Source organism: Bison bison, unplaced genomic scaffold (assembly GCF_000754665.1).
Source record: "Bison bison bison isolate TAMUID 2011002044 unplaced genomic scaffold, Bison_UMD1.0 scf7180017864471, whole genome shotgun sequence".
In the NCBI taxonomy this organism is placed as follows: Eukaryota; Metazoa; Chordata; class Mammalia; order Artiodactyla; family Bovidae; genus Bison; species Bison bison.
The window spans coordinates 12958650-12976998 of record NW_011495032.1 but is presented as its reverse complement, the minus strand read 5'-3'; positions in this window follow the sequence as shown (position 1 = coordinate 12976998).

Below are 18349 nucleotides of genomic sequence, written 5' to 3'. Positions count from 1 at the left end.
GTGTGTGTGTGTGAAGTATTCCCACAAGTCTTTTGCACATATCTCTTTGGATTATCTTATTTTTTCCTATTAATTTATAGTAGTTCTTTAAGTAGTTCGTATTGTAATTCTTTATCAGTTATATATATGGTGCAAATATGCTTTCCCAATTTGTGGTTTATGTTCATTTTTGCAATGATTTCTTATGACAAAGAGAAGTTAATAGTTTTAATATGTCTCTATTGTTTTCCCTATGATTTGCCTTTTTCAATCTTAAGAAATTCATCCCTATCTTTCAGTCAGAAAGATATTCTTCCACATGATATTCTAAAATTTTTTATAGTTTCACATTACACATTTAAATCTTTAAAGCATTTGAAGTTAATACTCCAATTTCTTTCTTTTTTTCTCCTCCTGTGTAACTGTCTTCAGGACAGATTATTGCAAAGCTCACACTTTCTCCCTTATTATACAGCCCATTTCTCATATGCAGAAGCCTGTGTGTGGGCTCTCTATTCTGCCCTGTCAGTTCTCCAATGCATGCTTGTATCAATGCCACACTCTCTTGGTTGCTATGACTTAAAAAAATCTATTTTAATTGAAGTATTTATAGAAACATAGTTGATTTGCAATGTTATATTATTTCAGGTATATAATGTAATGATTCAATATTTTTATAGATTACACTCCATTTAGAGTTATTATAAAATATTGGCTCTATTCCCTGTGCTGTACAATACATTTTATTTTTGTGTTTTATATCCAGTATTTGTACTTCTTAATCTCCTACCCCTCCCTAGACCCTCCCCACTTCCCTTTCCCCACTGGTAACCATGAGTTTGCTCTTTGCATCCATCAGTCTGTTTCTATTTTGTTACATTGGTTAGTTTCATTTTTTAGATTCCACATATTAAGAGTAACATATAATGTCTGTCTTTCTTTGCTGAGAAGGATTCCCCACCTGGTTTCTTCTTCAGGAGTATCTTGGCTCTCTTTGTCCCTTAACACTTCCATATTCATTTCAGGAATTGCTTGTCAGGTATCACAAGATAACTTTTATTTGGGTTGAATTTGCACTGAAGTGTATATAATTTTTAAAATAACTGACCTCTTTAAGCTGTCTAGTCTTCTGATCTATAAAAATGATATATTCCTTCATTTATTTGCATCTTTCTTTATTTTTTAAAGTATAGTTTTATAGTTTTCTATACAAAAAGTGGAAAATCTTATGCTACATTATCCCTAGGTATTTTGCAGTCTCAGAGGATTTAAATAGTATCTTTAACTATAATTTTAAAATGTTTGCTGCTGTTGTATATAGATAATTTTGAAATCAGACTACTTTGCTCAATATATTTTTAATTCCAATAACTTATATGTCTATTTTAACAATCACATTATTTATTTGTTCCCTCCCTCCTTCTATCCCTCTCTCCTTTCCTTCCTGCCTTCATTCCTTCCCTCCTTCTTTCCTTCTTTTTTTTTCTTGTTCTTATTATTTTTATTCTATATTTTTTATTATTGCCTGGTAACTCATTAGTAGATGTTAAATATAAATGGTCATAACCAGCATCCTTCCTTTTCTTATTCATAAAAGAAATGCTTTCAGCATTTCCTATATATTATGATACCTTTTTTAAAGTGTTGGTAGATTTTTTTTTTACCAGCTTAAAATTTTCACCTCTACTTTTATTTTTTAAATTTTATTTTATTTTTAAAATTTACAATATTGTATTGGTTTTGCCAAATATCGAAATGAATCTGCCACAGGTATAAATGTGTTCCCCATCCTGAACCCTCCTCCCTCCTCCCTCTCCATACCATCCCTCACCTCTACTTTTAATTTGCTAAGAATTTTGAAAATATGAATGAAATTTTCTTTGCATCAAGCAAAAATTCATCAATTATTCTCTTTTAAATTGTTAATATAAAGCTTATTTAAAGTGATTTCTAATAGTAAATTACTCTACATCCCTACTGACATAGTGTATTATCTTTTCATATATTCTAAATTCAGTTTGCTAGCATTTATTTGAATCTTTTTTTGCATTTAAGTTCAGGAGATGTCCCTATAGTTTTGCTTCCTCATTAAATGAATTGTAGAGTATTTCCACTGTTTTATCCCCTGTAATACTTTTTTAGGATTGGAATTATTTGTCCCTTAGCTGCTTATTTAACTTAAATGAAGAGTACATCATGCTAAATGCTTGGCTGGGTGAAGCACAAGCTGGAATCAAGATTGCTGGGAGAAGTATTCAATAGCCTCAGATATGCAGATGATATCACCCTTATGGCAGAAAGTGAAGGAGGACTAAAGAGCGTCTTGATGAAAGTGAAAGAGGAGAGTGAAAAAACTGGCTTAAACTTCAACATTCAGAAAACTAAGATCATGGTATCTGGTCCCATCACTTCAAGGCAAATAGATGGGGAAATGAAACAGTGAGAGACTTTATTTTTTTGGACTCCAAAATCACTACTGATGGTGACTGCAGCCTTGAAATTAAAAGACGCTTGCTCCTTGGAAGAAAAGCTATGACCAACCTAGACAGCATAATAAAAAGCAGAGACACTTTGTCAACAAAGGTCCATCTAGTCAAGGCTATGGTCTTTCCAGTAGTCACGTATGGATGTGAGAGTTGGAGTATAAAGAAAGTTGAGCGCCGAAGAATTGATGCTTTTGAACTGTGGTGTTGGAGAAGACTTTTGAGAATCCCTTGGACTACAAAGAGATCCAACCAGTCAAACATAAAGGAAATTTCAGTCCTGATGAGTTTCAGTCCTGAATATTCATCGGAAGGACTGATGCTGAAGCTGAAACTCCAATTCTTTGGCCACATGATGTGAAGAACTGATTCATTTGAAAAGACCCTGATTCTGGAAAAGATTGAATGCAGGAGGAGAAGGGGACGACAGGTGATGAGATGGTTGGATGGCATCACCGACTCAATGGACCTGAGTTTGCGCAAGCTCCAGGAGTTGGTGATGGACAGGGAAACCTGGTGTGCTGCCGTCAATGGGGTTGCAAAGAGTCGGACATGATTGAGTGACTGAATTGACTGACTGGGAGTTAGAACTTTTAGGGAAAACCACTTGAGATGTATAATTTTTCTTGTAGAAAGATTTCTAACTGTTGACTTAATTCTTTTAATAGTAGTAAGATTAATTACATTTTATATTTCTTCCTTTATTTTTACATTAAATTTAAAATTTGTCCATATGATGTAAGTTTTCAAATTTATTGGTTTAACATTATTCATGAAATATTTTTACTTTGTGTAGCATCTGAAGTTACATATGTTTGAAGTGAAGTGAAATTCGCTCAGTCGTGTCTGACTCTTTGTGACCCCGTGGTCTATACAGTTTATGGAATTCTCCAGGCCAGAATACTGAAGTGGGTAGCCTTTCTCTTCTCCAGGGGATCTTCCCAATCCAGAGATCGAATCCAGGTCTCCCACATTGCAAGAGGATTCTTTACCAGCTAATACTGATAATTTCTTTCCATTAATCTTCCAAAGGATTTTTCAATTTTTATTAGACTATCTTCTGCACTATATTTCCTTCCTATATTCTTGTTGTCACCTCTCAAATTATATTTTTTGCTCATTGCATTTAGTCCTTTTAGTTTTCTAATGTAAATTATTAGGCTCTAAGTACAATTTTTCCCTAAAAACTGCTGAATTCTGTACTTTTGTTAAACTGTAGTTTAATTATAGCTCAACTTTATGTATTTCTAAAATAATTATGATTTATTGATTCTTAAATTATTTAAACTATGATATCACCTTACATCAGTCAAAATAGCTGTCATCAAAAACCCTACAAACAATAAATCTGGAGACAGTGTGGAGAAAAAAAGGAATCCATTCTTTGAATATCTTTCTTTAGCTTATAAGACAAATTTTTGTTTCCTTGATTAATTTCTGAAGTGTATATCTGGTGATAAGTTCAAAGGTTATTAAAATGGAATTTTTGTTTTCAAATATAAGCTATTTAAAAATAATTTTTGTCTATATTTCTGTTGTTCATTTCTAATTTATAATAATATGAGAAATTCTCATTTCTAAGAATAGTAACTTTTAAATTTATCTTTTGTTTATGCTATCTAACCAATTACATTAATTTTTTTATGTTTGAAATATGGTCTTGTTGATCAATTTTTTAAAGTGCCACATATGTGCCTAAGAAATATTTGTATTCTCTGTTGGTTGTGTTAATGTTCCAGCTATGTGTGTTAAATTAAATTTGCTAGTAGCATTGCTGAAATTTTATATATGAATCCTGATGAGTTTTCTTAATATATCTATCATTAGCTATGAAAATTTTGAGTTAAAAATCTCCCACTATGATATTATTGTGTTGATAATGATGATGATTTCTTCCTTCTAGTCCTTTTAATTTCTGCTCATTATGTTTTACGCTATGTTGTTGTGTGCAACAACTTTAATATTTTTATGCCTTTCTTGAGAATTATACCTTTAATTGTTTAATAGTGATTCTCTGTTAAAGCTTTATGCTTTAAAGTCTATTTTGTCTGTTATTACAATAGCTACATACTTGTGTTAGTACTTACCTGGTAATTTCCTGGATTTGTTTACTATTATTCTGACGCCAATACTTTGGCCACCTCATGCGAAGAGTCGACTCATTGGAAAAGACCCTGATGCTGGGAGGGATTGGGGGCAAGAGGAGAAGGGGACGACAGAGGATGAGATGGCTGGATGGCATCACTGACTCGATGGATGTGAGTCTGAGTGAACTCTGGGAGTTGATGATGGACAGGGAGGACTGGTGTGCTGTGATTCATGGGGTTGCAAAGAGTCGGACACAACTGAGTGACTGAACCGAATCGAATTCTGCACCACCCTTATGGCAGAAAGTGAAGAGGAACTAAAAAGCCTCTTGATGAAAGTGAAAGAGGAGAGTGAAAAAGTTGGCTTAAAGCTCAACATTCAGAAAACTAAGATCATGGCATCTGGTCCCATCACTTCATGGCAAAAAGATGGGGAAACAGTGGAAACAGTGGCTGACTTAACTTTTTGGGGCTCCAAAATCACTGCACATGGTGATTGCAGCCATAAAATTAAAAGACACTTACTCCTTGAGAGGAAAGTTATGACCAACCTAGATAGCATATTCAAAAGCAGAGACATTACTTTGCCAACAAAGGTCTGTCTAGTCAAGGCTATGGTTTTTCCAGTGGTCATGTATGGATGTGAGAGTTGGACTGTGAAGAAAGCTGAGCGCCGAAGAATTGATGCTTTTGAGCTGTGGTGTTGGAGAAGACTCTTGAGAGTCCCTTGGACTGCAAGGAGGTTCAACCAGTCCAATCTAAAGGAGATCAGTCCTGGGTGTTATTTGGAAGGAATGATGCTAAAGCTGAAACTCCAGTACTTTGGCCACCTCCTGTGAAGAGTTGACTCATTGGAAAAGACTCTAATGCTGGGAGGGACTGGGGACAGGAGAAGGGGACAACAGAGGATGAGATGGCTGGATGGCATCACTGACTCGATGGACGTGAATTTGAGTGAACTCCGGGAGTTGGTGATGGACAGGGAGGCCTGGCGTGCTGCAATTCATGGGGTCTCAAAGAGTTGGACACGACTGAGCGACTGAACTAAATTGAACTGGACTGATTCTGATATTTATGACTTAGAAATGTTTCTTACAAATAGCATAAGGCTAGCGTTTGTTAATCTTGTCTGACAATCTTTGTCTTTCAATTCTTGAAGTTAGATCTTTTACATTTATTCTAACTACATTTATTTCTATCATCATTTTATGTATTCATACAATTTGTGGATTATACATTTCTTATGCTTCTTTTTTTCCCTTTTCTTTTTCCCCTTCATTTTGATTGTTTGAGCATATTTTCTCATGGCTCCTGTTCATCATCACTATTTGGAACTGAATAATTCTACTTTTGTTCTGCTAATGGTTACTTTAGAAAATTTTAAATATTTACCCTTCTCCTGAGTGATATATGATCTGCATAATAAGCTAACTTCAATCTTACTCCTTCTTTCTAATATATTATTGTGTGTTTTAGATCTATTTTCCCACAAGTGTTGATAAACAATATTATTGTTGTCTTAAATAGTCAAAATTTGGACAGATGCTCCTCTGTATTTACCATTTTCTTTGCTCTTTATTTATTCTTACATCTCAGAGCTTCCAACTGATTGCTTTTATTTTGCCTTTAGGATAAACTTTACAGTACCACAAGTGAAGGTCTTTCGGATACAGTGCTCAGTTTTTGTCTGTATGTTTTTCTTTTTTATACCTTAAATTCATTTCCTTCAGAAAGATATTTTCATTAGTTCAACTGTTATTTTGTCTGTTACATTTAAGATATCATTCCACTGTATCCTGACTTCATTTGCTGCTTATCATTCCTTTATTAATTATTCATCTTTGTGAAGTTTTCTAGAATAGTCTCTTTCCCTTTGGTATTGTGCAGTTTTACAATGATGTTTCTAAGTGTTGATTTTAATTTTAATTTTATCCTGCTTGAGATACATTTATTTTTATAAGTAATAATGTACTTTTTTAGTTTCAAAGTTCTTCACTCATTATTTCTTTAAATATCATCTGTCCCCATGTCTCACTTTACTCTTTCTGGGCTTGCAGTTACACATATTATACTTCATTATATTCTTCATGTCTTCTAAGCCTCCTGTGTTATTTCTTGACTCTTTGTGTTTCTATATTGTATTATTGGATGTCTTTAGGTCTAGCTTTTGTTTTATTAAGTATCTCTTCAGATTTGGAAAATTTTCTGTTAAAATCATCCACTGAGCTCTTTATTTAGCTTGTTGTATATTTTTGGCACCTTATTTCTGTCTAAATGGTTTCAACATTTTAGTCTTTTATTATTTGTTCATCTTATCAATACCCTGCTTTTTTCTTTTTTACTTAAATCCATTAAACATACATATTTTATATTCTTTCTGATAATTGTGAATATGAAATTGATGAGAGTGGATTGTTTCCTGTTATTACTCTTAATTCTCACTTAGGATGTCTGTTTTCCTTATTATTATTATTATTTTTAATTTGACTGTGAAATTAGAATCCTTGGAAATTCATCTGTGGGGGATTCTGTGAAGATTGTGTGGAACATTTGCTTCTGTTGGTTATTTGGAGTTGATATTTGAAACTCAACTTTTAGCTTGAGTTTTTCTCAGACTTTCCAGCTAGTGTGAATTTATGCTGCAATTTGAGAGAAACTAGGGTTTTCTTAATAATTCCCGGGATAGATATTTCCTCCTTTACTCAGTGTTATAATGCATGACAGGCAGGTTTTGCTATTTTTCCCTCAGTGGGTGTAGAAGTGTGTGAGTGGGAATGAGTGTAGAATGTAGGTTGATTCTTTATTCACTCTTACACTGAAGAATGATTGAGTTTCATAAGTTACATTTATGCCCAAGAAAGATTTGTTTCCTCTGCTGATTGTGCTAATGTGCTAGCTTTGTGTGTTTAGTTAGGTTTGCTAACGCACACTCAATGCATCTCTGGTTCCAGCTTCAGGGAATTAGATCTCTCACCTGGGCAGACCCAGAGCTTTGCATCTTGATCCCCAAGTCTTGTATTGTCAGAAATGAACATCCAACATCCTCAAGGAGAGGAGCGGTTTCAATGCTTGACCTAACTCTCTAGAGTCCAGATTTAATTTGGCTTTAATTTAAAATACTCTTACGTCTGTTCCAGGTAGTCAACATGTTTAAAAATGAACTTTGAATGTTTCCTCCAGCATTTTTAGTGTCTTTTTCTCCCCATTTGGAGGGATTGCCAGTGCTTCTGTTCTGTCACAGGATCTAACGTGCAAGACATCATGAAAATTATGAGTGAATCAAAAGAATACCTAATACCTGGATCCCGGGAAGCTTATATACTAGCTGATAATAATGGGAAACATACCTGAAGCAGTTAGGGAATGTTATAAGATGGGATGAAATTACTTTCTGAGTCTCTACAAGTGAATGTAATCACTATGAGGGTTTGGAGGAGAGGCAGGAATCTCTTCCAGAGACTAAGCTGGAGGAGATGAGCTTGAAGCAAGTGGAAGATCTCCATAGACAGAATTCTTTGTATGAGCAAAAGCACTATGGAAGTCATTAGGATGGAAAATTCATGATACAGCCTGGCTTTGGTAGTCGTTGCTCAGTGGTAGGTGCTGGATCTAAGTTGCTGTTAGATGTAAGCGTGACTATAAGACCAGAGTGGGACTATGGATACAGCTGAAGGCCAGGCAGAAGAGTCTTGGGGTTGTTTTGCAGGCCATTGGTAGGAAAGCCACAAGATGGATGGATCAGAGCTGAGAGCACACTTTGCTCGCCCATGGGTCAAATTTAGTCAGCAAGTATCCTGCAAATGTTGAACCATATGCTGCTTGAAGCATTGGACTGTTTGTCCAATCAGCAGGCTTCGCTTTAAAAACCCAGTTACTATATTTTCTAGAATAGTTGGACTCAAGGCTTGCAGTTTTGTGGGCAGCACATGGGTGGGTAGAACAGTACCTGCCTCTTTGAATGGGGCAGGTGTTCTTGCAGTCTCTCTGATCCCTACCCTCCTGATTATTGGGCAAGTGTTAGCTTTCCTTGACTCTTGTTCTTAACATAGATTTGGAATTGTAAATATTTCTTATATGCCTATTTCTATGAGGTAAAGATGAACAGCAGACTGAGAGGCTCAAGCGTTTTGGAAAAAATGGGAGAGATGATGTTTTCTTGCCCAAGTGAAGACAATTCCTATTCATTTAATACACACATAAATGTCTAGGTCTAAAGACTTCATTTTCAATATGGTTCTGGGGAGAAATCTATGTGACTTGTTACATGTACTTTTCTTGGAGCACTGGCTCCTCCTGAGTAAGAATGTGAGGGCCTGGAAAGATGGGCTGAAGGGCTGTTGGTCCTTCAGCAGTGGCCTGCCAATCCATGGAAGAGTGATGTCCACCCTTGAGGACCAGACAGAAGTGACTGGTGAACATATACAATGACACCCCAGCAGATGGGGTGAAACTGTCCTGTGGGGATCCGTATCTCAGAGGGTCCTCACCTCCAGGTAAGCCAGCAGACCAGAGGGATTGGGGGCTCCCCAGGACCCTGCCATCAAGTTCCAAGCCTCCTTCCTCCTTATAGCACTGGACTTCTCAGGACAGCTGATTAGAAGAAAGGCTTTTGGGGGAGGGGAGCCTGGGGGAATTCTGGGAACTGTTGTGTGAATGATTCCCCTAAAAGGTAAAAGAATACACAGTCGCTACTGAACATCTCCGGAAGATGACTCAAGGCAAGATATAGGATTCTTATTAGGAACTTGGAGTTGGGGTAAAGTTTTCTCTCCACTTCGCAAACTTGCTGTGAGATAGCATTCACAGAGAGTCTTCCCTTAATCCCAGCAGGAATGGTAGCAATGACTGCCCTCCACAAGAGAAAGGTGCTTCAAAAGGAGAGGAGAGGAAGGCGGTGCCCATTGTTCCTCAAACCCCACATCTTGCATTAATCTGTGCCTAGCCCTTGGGGTGGCTACTGCTGTCATCCAATTGGACAGACACCCATCGGACAGACAAGGGATCTGAGAACCCAACAGGACTCAGCGTGCACAGCCCATCTAGACAGGACCTCTCTGACCACTAACCCTTCCTCTTTCCCCTTCCCACCCTGCAAGCCAAAGGATCTGTGGACCAAGCTCAGAGTTTGAAAAATCATTAGACATTTTGGCTTGCTGCAATGAGGCACAATTGAGTGAATATTTTTAAATGTGGAAGAACTGCTCAAACTAAAGAATTGCTTTTTTGGTTCATTTCCCAAATGCAGTTTTTCTTGGAGCTGTGTGGGCACACTTTGAAATATGGATGTCTACCTTTTAGAATATTGGAGGCAAGGAGAGAGGGAGTGAAAGGCATGACTGAAAACAAGCTATTTTTGATGGAGAACTCACCACTGTCACTGGCCTTTTTTATTTGGAGACTCTTCTGATTTATAACTGTGTTATTCAGGAGACCAGGAAAAACCTTATGACTGAGTTACTGCAAGCTTGTGGGATTCATTTCACAAAGAACAAATGTCTTTAACTGTGTATATGAATGTCAAAGAAGTTAATAATTAGCTGTTTGCAATAACCATGCTCTTTCCTAGTGACAGCTTAGGAAATCCAAAGAAATGAGATCTCCACCTCTGTACTGGTTTATTTATTTTGTGGAATGAGAGGTGAATCCCAAAGGAAGATGAATTCTTCCAGAGGCTCATAAGACAAGTGCAACTAAAATGTCTCCTGTTTATTCAGTTTCTAATGTCACACTCTTTATTCCACGTTCTCAGGTAGAACTGGAAAATCCGGCACTTCCTGTGACTACTGGGACTGGCTATCTTCACCTTTACCAGAGCTAAGGAAACACTCTCAACCTTAGCTGGCAAGGAACAGGAGGAGGAAGGAAATTTACACTGTTGATCACCTACTGAGTGCAGATCACTGCCCAGAGCTCTATACAAAGTTCATTTCTTTTCATCTCTACAATAATTTTGTTCAAAGTCTAAAGCTTTTGAAAGAATCTTCCTGTGGCTTTAATTTACATTTCCCTGATGACTAATGATATGTGCTTACTGGATATTAGAGTATTTTATTTTCTTAAGCATCTGTTCAAGTCTTTTGCTCATTTTTGTTAGGTTGTTTCTCTTTCTATTATTGTTAAGCATTTTCATATATTCTGTATTCAAGCCCATTGTCAATTATGTGTTTTACAAATACTCCCTGTGAATTTGTGACCTGCCTTTTACTTTCCTTAACTATATCTTCTGAATAACAATTTTTTTTTTTTTAGCTTTGATGAAGTTCAATATATCAATTTTTTTCTTTTGTGCTTTTGTCTTAGTGTCATCTCTAAAAATTTCTTGTTTGCTCCAAGAAGGTATTTTCCTGTGTTTTTTAGATGCTTTTGAGTTTTAATATTTGCATTTTGGCCTATGATACTTCTTGAATAAATGTTTGTGGATAGTATGAGGTTGGGGTTAAGATTAATTTTCTGTATATGCATATATAGTTGTTCCAGTATTTTGGTGCCTTTGTTGAACACTGATTAATCATATATGTGTGTGTTTCATGCTCTTTTTTATTCCATTGATATTTTTGTCTATCCTTGTATCAGTGAAAGTCACTTAGTTGTGTCCCACCGTTTGCAATCCCACGGACAGTATGTAGACTGCCCGGCTCCTCTTCCCATGGAATTCTCCAGGCAAGAATACTGAAGTGGGTAGCTGTTCCCTTCTCCAGGGATTCTTCCCAACCCAGGGATCAAACCCAGGACTCCCACATTGCAGGCAGATTCTTTACCATCTGAGCCACCAGGGAAGCGTTTTAAAGAGAGTTTTGAATTCAAGAAGTGTGTTTTCTCCTACTTTGTTGTTTTTTCAAAATTGTTTATCTTATAGGCCTTTTAGCATATAGGGATTTCAGTTGGGATTCCACCAAATCTTGTGGAGAATCAACATCTTCACAATATTCAGTCTTCTAACCCATGACCATTCCATGCCTTCCATTTATTTAGGTCTTTAACATTTCTCATCAATGCTATGGTTTTTTTTTTGTTGTTGTTGTAGTTGTTTTTGCAGTGTAGAGCTCTTATACTTGTTTTACTAAATTTATTCATAAATAGTTTGTGTTTTTGATGCCAGTGTAAATGCCATATCTTAAAGTTTTATTTTCCATCATGTAAAAAATATAGAGCAGCCAGTTCAGTCTAAGAAGTAGTGTGCAGACTTCCCTGGCAGTCCAGTGTTTGAGACTTGACCTTCCAATGAAGGGGGTGTGGGTTCAATACCTGGTCAGGGAGCTAAGATCCCCCATGTCTCACAGACAAAAAAATAAAACATAAATAGCAGAAATAATATTCTAACAAATTCAATAAAGACTTTAAAATGGTCCATGTAAAAAAATCTTTAAAAAGAAAGTAGTGTAGAAAGAGATATTAGCTGAAGTTATTAGATCTTATGCAGTTGTGGTAGTTGTGAAGCAGTCTGTTGAACTGCTACTGCTATGTCTGATTCAGGGCTTCAGGTATGGGCAAGGCGGTTGTGAAAGGAAGATGAACATAAATGAGGGAAACTTAGGATAAACCAGAACCTGTAATAACAAAATGGAGCAGGGTCTGTCTCGTCACTTCTGCTATGAACCGAATTGCATCTTCACCTCAAATTCATACATTAAAGCCCTCACTCCCAATGTGACTGTATTTGAAGATAGGGCTTTCACAGGACAATCAAGGTTAAGTGAGGTCATAAAGTGTGGGGGTTCTAATTTGATATGATTGGTGGCCTTATAAAAACAGGAAGAGAGATGTCTTTCTCTCTATCATGTAAGAACACAATGAGAAGGCAGCTGTTTACAACAACCAGAGAGTCCTTACCAGGAACTGATCTTTCTGGCACCCTGACACTAAACTTCTTAGGCTTTGGAACTGTGAGAAATAAATTTCTGTTGGTGAAGCCACCCAGTCTATGGTATTTTGTTATGGCATTGCCAGCATTCCAGGACAACCTCCAATCTTCATGATGCAAGTGACTTGCTGGATAAACTGTTGTCCTTTACCATGCAGCTGCTCACCCAATTGGCCTAAGATGTGTAGAATTTTAATAAAGGTACTGGGCAAGAGCAGGAGGAGTTGCACACCCAGCTGTTGCTGCTTGCAGTGAGAAAAGCCAGCAAATAAATAGCAATGTGTGAGCTGTAAGAACCCCTGCCCTATGTTATATTTCAGTTTGTAAAAGGGATACTCTTTCACTTCCATCTTCAAAGTATCAGAATTCTCTTGTGGCCACTCTAACCAACTTAGCTAGTTTGACATAGTGTAAAAATCACTGCAGATGGTGACTGGAGCCATGAAATTAAAAGATGCTTACTCCTTGGAAGAAAAGTTATGACCAACCTAGATAGCATATTGAAAAGCAGAGACATTACTTTGCCAACAAAGGTCCATCTAGTCAAAGCTATGGTTTTTGCAGTGGTCATATATGGATGTGAGAGTTGGACTGTGAAGAAGGCTGAGTGCCGAAGAATTGATGCTTTTGAACTGTGGTGTTGGAGAAGACTCTTCAGAGTCTCTTGGACTGCAAGGAGATCCAACCAGTCCATTCTAGAGGAGACTAGTCCAGGGTGTTCATTGGAAGGACTGATGCTGAGGATGAAACTCCAATACTTTGGCCACCTCATGCGAAGAGTTGACCCATTGGAAAAGACCCTGATGCTGGGAGGGATTGGGGGCAGGAGGAGAAGGGGACAACAGAGGATGAGATGGCTGGATGCCATCACCAACTTGATGGACATGAGTTTGAGTGAACTCCGGGAGTTGGTGACGGACAGGGAGGCCTGGTGTGCTGCGATTCATGGGGTGGCAAAGAGTCGGACACCACTGAGCGACTCAACTGAACTGAATTGATGGGACTGGATTCATGGTCTTAGTTTTCTGAATATTGAGTTTTGAGCCAACTTTTTCACTCTCCTCTTTCACTTTCATCAAGAGGCTCTTTTGTTCTTCTTCACTTTCTGCCATAAGGGTGGTGTCATCTGCATATCTGAGGTTGTTGATATTTCTCCCAGAAATCTTGATTCCAGTTTGTGCTTCATCCAGCCCAACATTTCTCATGATGTACTCTGCATACAAGTTAAATAAGCAGGGTGACAATATCCAGCCTTGACGTACTCCTTTCCTGATTTGGAATCAGTCTGTTTTTCCATGTTCAGTTGTAGCTGTTGCTTCTTGACTGGCATACAGATTTCTCAGGAGGCAGGTCAGATGGCCTGGTATTCCCATCTCTTGAACAATTTTCCACAGTTTGTTGTGATGCATACAGTCAAAGGCTTTGACATAGTCAATAAAGCAGAAGTAGATGTTTTTCTGGAACTCTCTTGAATTTTTTGATGATCCAGCAGATGTTGTCAATTTGATTTTTCATTCCTCTGACTTTTCTAAATCCAGTTTGAACATCTGGAAGTTCATGGTTCATGTACTACTGAAGCCTGGCTTGGAGAATTTTGAGCATTACTTTGCTATCATGGGAGATGATGTTAAACACAACCAGTGAGTTTTTTTCCTTCACATATTGTTCATTTTGGTTTTAGAATTTTCACTTGGTTTTGTTTTGTAGTTTACATTTCTCCAACGAAGTTCTATATCTTTTATTGTTGTTTATTATTATTTATTATTACAATATTATTATTGTTGATTATTGTTCTTTCCTTAAATCTTTAAACAAATTTATATTGGCTGATTTAAATAAAATTTCTGCTAATTTCAATGTCTTTATCTTCATTTCAGTTTTTATTAATTACACTTTATTACATTTAACTTGGCTCGTATTTTCCTATTATTTAAATGTGTAGTATTTCTTTATTGCATGATGAAAATTGTACATTATGCACTATATAGTCTAGATTATATTGCTTTTCCCCAGTATTTTTTCTTAATGTGGATTTTATACAAAGTAAAATTATGCTTGTTTAAATGTGCATAATTCTAAGATTGTCAAAAGCATGCAGCTACATAGACATCATGACAATAATAATGTAAAATAGCTCAACTGTTTCCAAATTTTCCTATGCTTTTTTGTAAACATTCTTAGTCTCAATACCTACTTCTGGCAGCCATTGATCTATTTTTCTCTTACATATTTTTGCTTTTACCAGAAGGTCATATAAGTGAAATCATATGATGTTTTGCTTTTCAATCTGGCTTCTTTCACTTTATATGATATATATGTAATTCATCTATGTTTTGTGTTTAGCATTTAATTGATGAGTAGTATTTCATTACATGGTATCAAAGTTTATTTGTTAGTTCTCTAGTTAGAGGAAATTTGGGTTTTGCCTGTTTGAGGAGATTACAAATAAAGCCTATAAACATGATTGTACAAGTTTTCATACAAACATAAGTTTCCATTTTAATAAGATAAATGCAAAAGAGCAGAATTGCTAGGCCATATGGCAAACTTATGTTTAACTTTGTAAAATACTGCCAAGTTATTTTCCAAAATGTCTCTACCATTTTGCATTCCTACCAACAAAGTATAAGCGTTACAGTGATACTACATAATTACCAGAACATGAAATTGTCAGATTTTTAGTTATAATTATTTTGAAAAAAACTTTCAATTATTTTGTCTATTTTAATGATATATAAACTAAACTAAAAACTAAGTCACTTCAGTCGTATCCGACTCTGTGCGATCCCACAGACGGCAGCCCACCAGGCTCCCCCATCCCTGGAATTCTCCAGGCAAGAACACTGGAGTGGGTTGCCATTTCCTTCTCCAGTGCTTGAAAGTGAAAAGTGAAGTCGCTCAGTCATGTCTGACTCTTAGTGACCCCATGGACTGCAGCCCACCAGGCTCCTCCATCCATGGGATTTTCCAGGCAAGAGTACTGGAGTGGGGTGCCACTGCCTTCTCCCTTAATGATACATAGTTGTATCTTATTACAGTTTTAATTTGTTTTTCTCTGATAACTAATAATGTTGAACATCTTTTCACATAAGTATTTTGGCAGTCATACTTTTTTTGGGGGGGGGGGTGTAGTTTCTACTCACATCTAATGACAGTTTGAAAAATTAGATTATTTGTTTTCATTTTTTTGAGTTTGAGATCTGTTATATATTCTGTATATAAGTACTTTATTAGATATATGATTTGCAAATATTTTCTAGCACTCTTTGGCTTATGTTATTTTTCAAAGTGAAGATAAAGTCCAATTTGTCAATTTTGTGTGTGGTTTGAAGAAAGGATTAATATTGTTATTTTTTTCTGCCTATAGATACTTCATTGATTCAGCACTATTTATAAAAACATAGAATACTTTTTTTTCAAAGAAACAGTTTTATATCTTTGTAAAAAATCAATTGATATCATATGTGTGGGTCTAATAATAGACTCTTTATTCTGTTCAGTTGAACTATAACTCTGTCTTGTTTGCAATATCTCAATGCTTTTTGTTTTTAACTTTTCTGGCTGTGCCACATGGCATACAGGATCTTAGTGCCCTCGGGGACTTAACTGGTGTGCTCTGCAGTGGAAGTGCAGAGCCCTAACATTGGCTCACCAGGGAGTTTCCATCCACTGCCTTAATGCAGCTTCATATACAGTCTTGAATCAAGTACTGAAAGTGCTCCAAATTGGTTCTTCTTTTTACAAATTGTTTTGACCACTCTAGTTCCTTTACTTTTTCATATACATTATAGAATCACTTTCTAAAAATTTCTAAAATAGAATGCTAGAATTTTGATTGGAGTTGAATTGTATATGTAGCTCAGTTTGAAGATATTTGTCTTTGTAACAATATTCAGTCTTCTAATCCATAAGCAAGATATATATCACCATTTAATTAAGGTAACTGATTTGTTTTATTAGAATTTTGCAGTTTTTACTACAAAGATATTGCACTTTTTCATATCTATAAGCATGTTCTATTTCAAGTATTCACTACTTTTGGCAGTGTTATAAATAATTGGTTATTCTTGGAAGTACTATATATATATCTTAATCTTATCAAGATTAAATAATTTAAATCTTAAAAATTATATTTCCAATTTTTCATTGATAGTACTTAGAAATACATTTTTTGCATATTGATCTTGTATACAGAAACTGATCTAAATTCTCTTATTACTCCTCGTATTATTTAGAAAATTCTTTGCCATTTTTTATGTGACAATAATTTATAAATGTTTTATTTATTTGTTTACAACTTATGCTGTTTATTTTCTTGTCATAAGTTACTTCATAAGCTATCAGTTATTGTGCTGATTAGAAGTTATAGGCAGATATTGTTACCTTGTTCATGATATTACCTGAAAAGCATTCATTTCACTATTTTTTGTTTCTTCAATGCCAGTAAGGAAGATCGAGATTCCAGTAAGATGGGTGCTATAATATAATGTCGTATAATCATATACATCCTATTATTGTTGAAATATTTTATTGGTTATAAGAAAGTCATAGATTCTGTCCACACTCAAGAGAAAACTACTGTATCCCACAAAGACATGAATAATAGGAGACAGGAACAGAGGTTTATTTTATGAGCATTTCTGCTGTAGCAGCTGCAGTTGCTTTGGGGATTATAGTTAGCATTTTTTACTTATAACAATCTACCTACAAGTAATATATTATTTCAAATATAGTATAAGAAACTTATAACAGTATTGTTCTGTGTTCCTCTTCAGCTTTTGTGCCACTGCTGTCATAAATTTTATTTTTACATATTTTATAAATCCCTCAAGACTTTGCAATTCTTTAAACTGACTCAGACATTAAAGAATCTGCCTGCAATTCAGGAGACCCTGGCTTGATCCTTGGGTTGGGAAGATACCCTGGAGAAGGGAATGGCTACCCACTCCAGTATTCTTCCCTGGGCAATCCCATGGACAAAGGAGCCTGATAGGCTAAAGTCCATGGGATCTCAAAGAGTCAGACACAGCTGAGCAACTAACACTTTTCTTTAAGCAATTAATTATGCTTTAAATAGATTTTTTTAAAAGAGAAAAGTGATCTTGCTTTTTAAAAACCTACATGTTTATTATCTCTGAAGCTTTTTATTCCTTTCTGTAAGTATTACATCTGGTATTAATTTCCTTCTTCCTGAAGGATTTCCTTGAATATTTTTTGTAATACAGGTTAGCTAATGATGAATTCTTTTTAGTTTTTGTATGCTTTAAAAAGTCTTTATATAACTTTTGTTTTTTAAAGATATTTCTGCTGAGTTTAGTATAGTGGTTGATTTTTTGTTTTTTCTATACTTTAAAGATATTGCTCCACTGTCTACTGGTGTTCCTCTTTACCAATGAGGAGACTTCTGTCGTTTTTGCCTTTGTTCTTCTGTATTTAAAGAAACGTTTTTCCTCTGGATGCTAAGATTTCCCTTCTACCACTGGCTTTTAAAAATCCAATTATGGTTACTCTAGTGCAGTTTTCATTTCATATTTCTTATGCTGTGGCTCCTTGAACTTCTAAGATCTGTGGGAATTTGGATATTTGAGAGCAATTATTTCTTCAAATATATTTTTTATCTCTGTTCTCTCCCCTTTTATTCAAAGATAGAATTAAGCATATATTAGGCTGCTTTAGCAGAAGGCATATAGCTCAAAGGGTAAAGCATCTGCCTACAATGCAGGAGACCCCAGGGTTCGACCCCAGGCTCAGGAAGATCCCCTGGAGAAGGAAATGGCAACCCACTCCAGTACTCTTGCCTGGAAAATCCCATGGATGGAGAAGCCTGGTAGGCTACAGTCCATGGGGTCACAAAGAGTCGGACATGACTGAGCAACATCACTTAGGCTGCTTAAATGTTTCACAGCTCACTGATGCACATTTGATTTCATTTTCAGCCC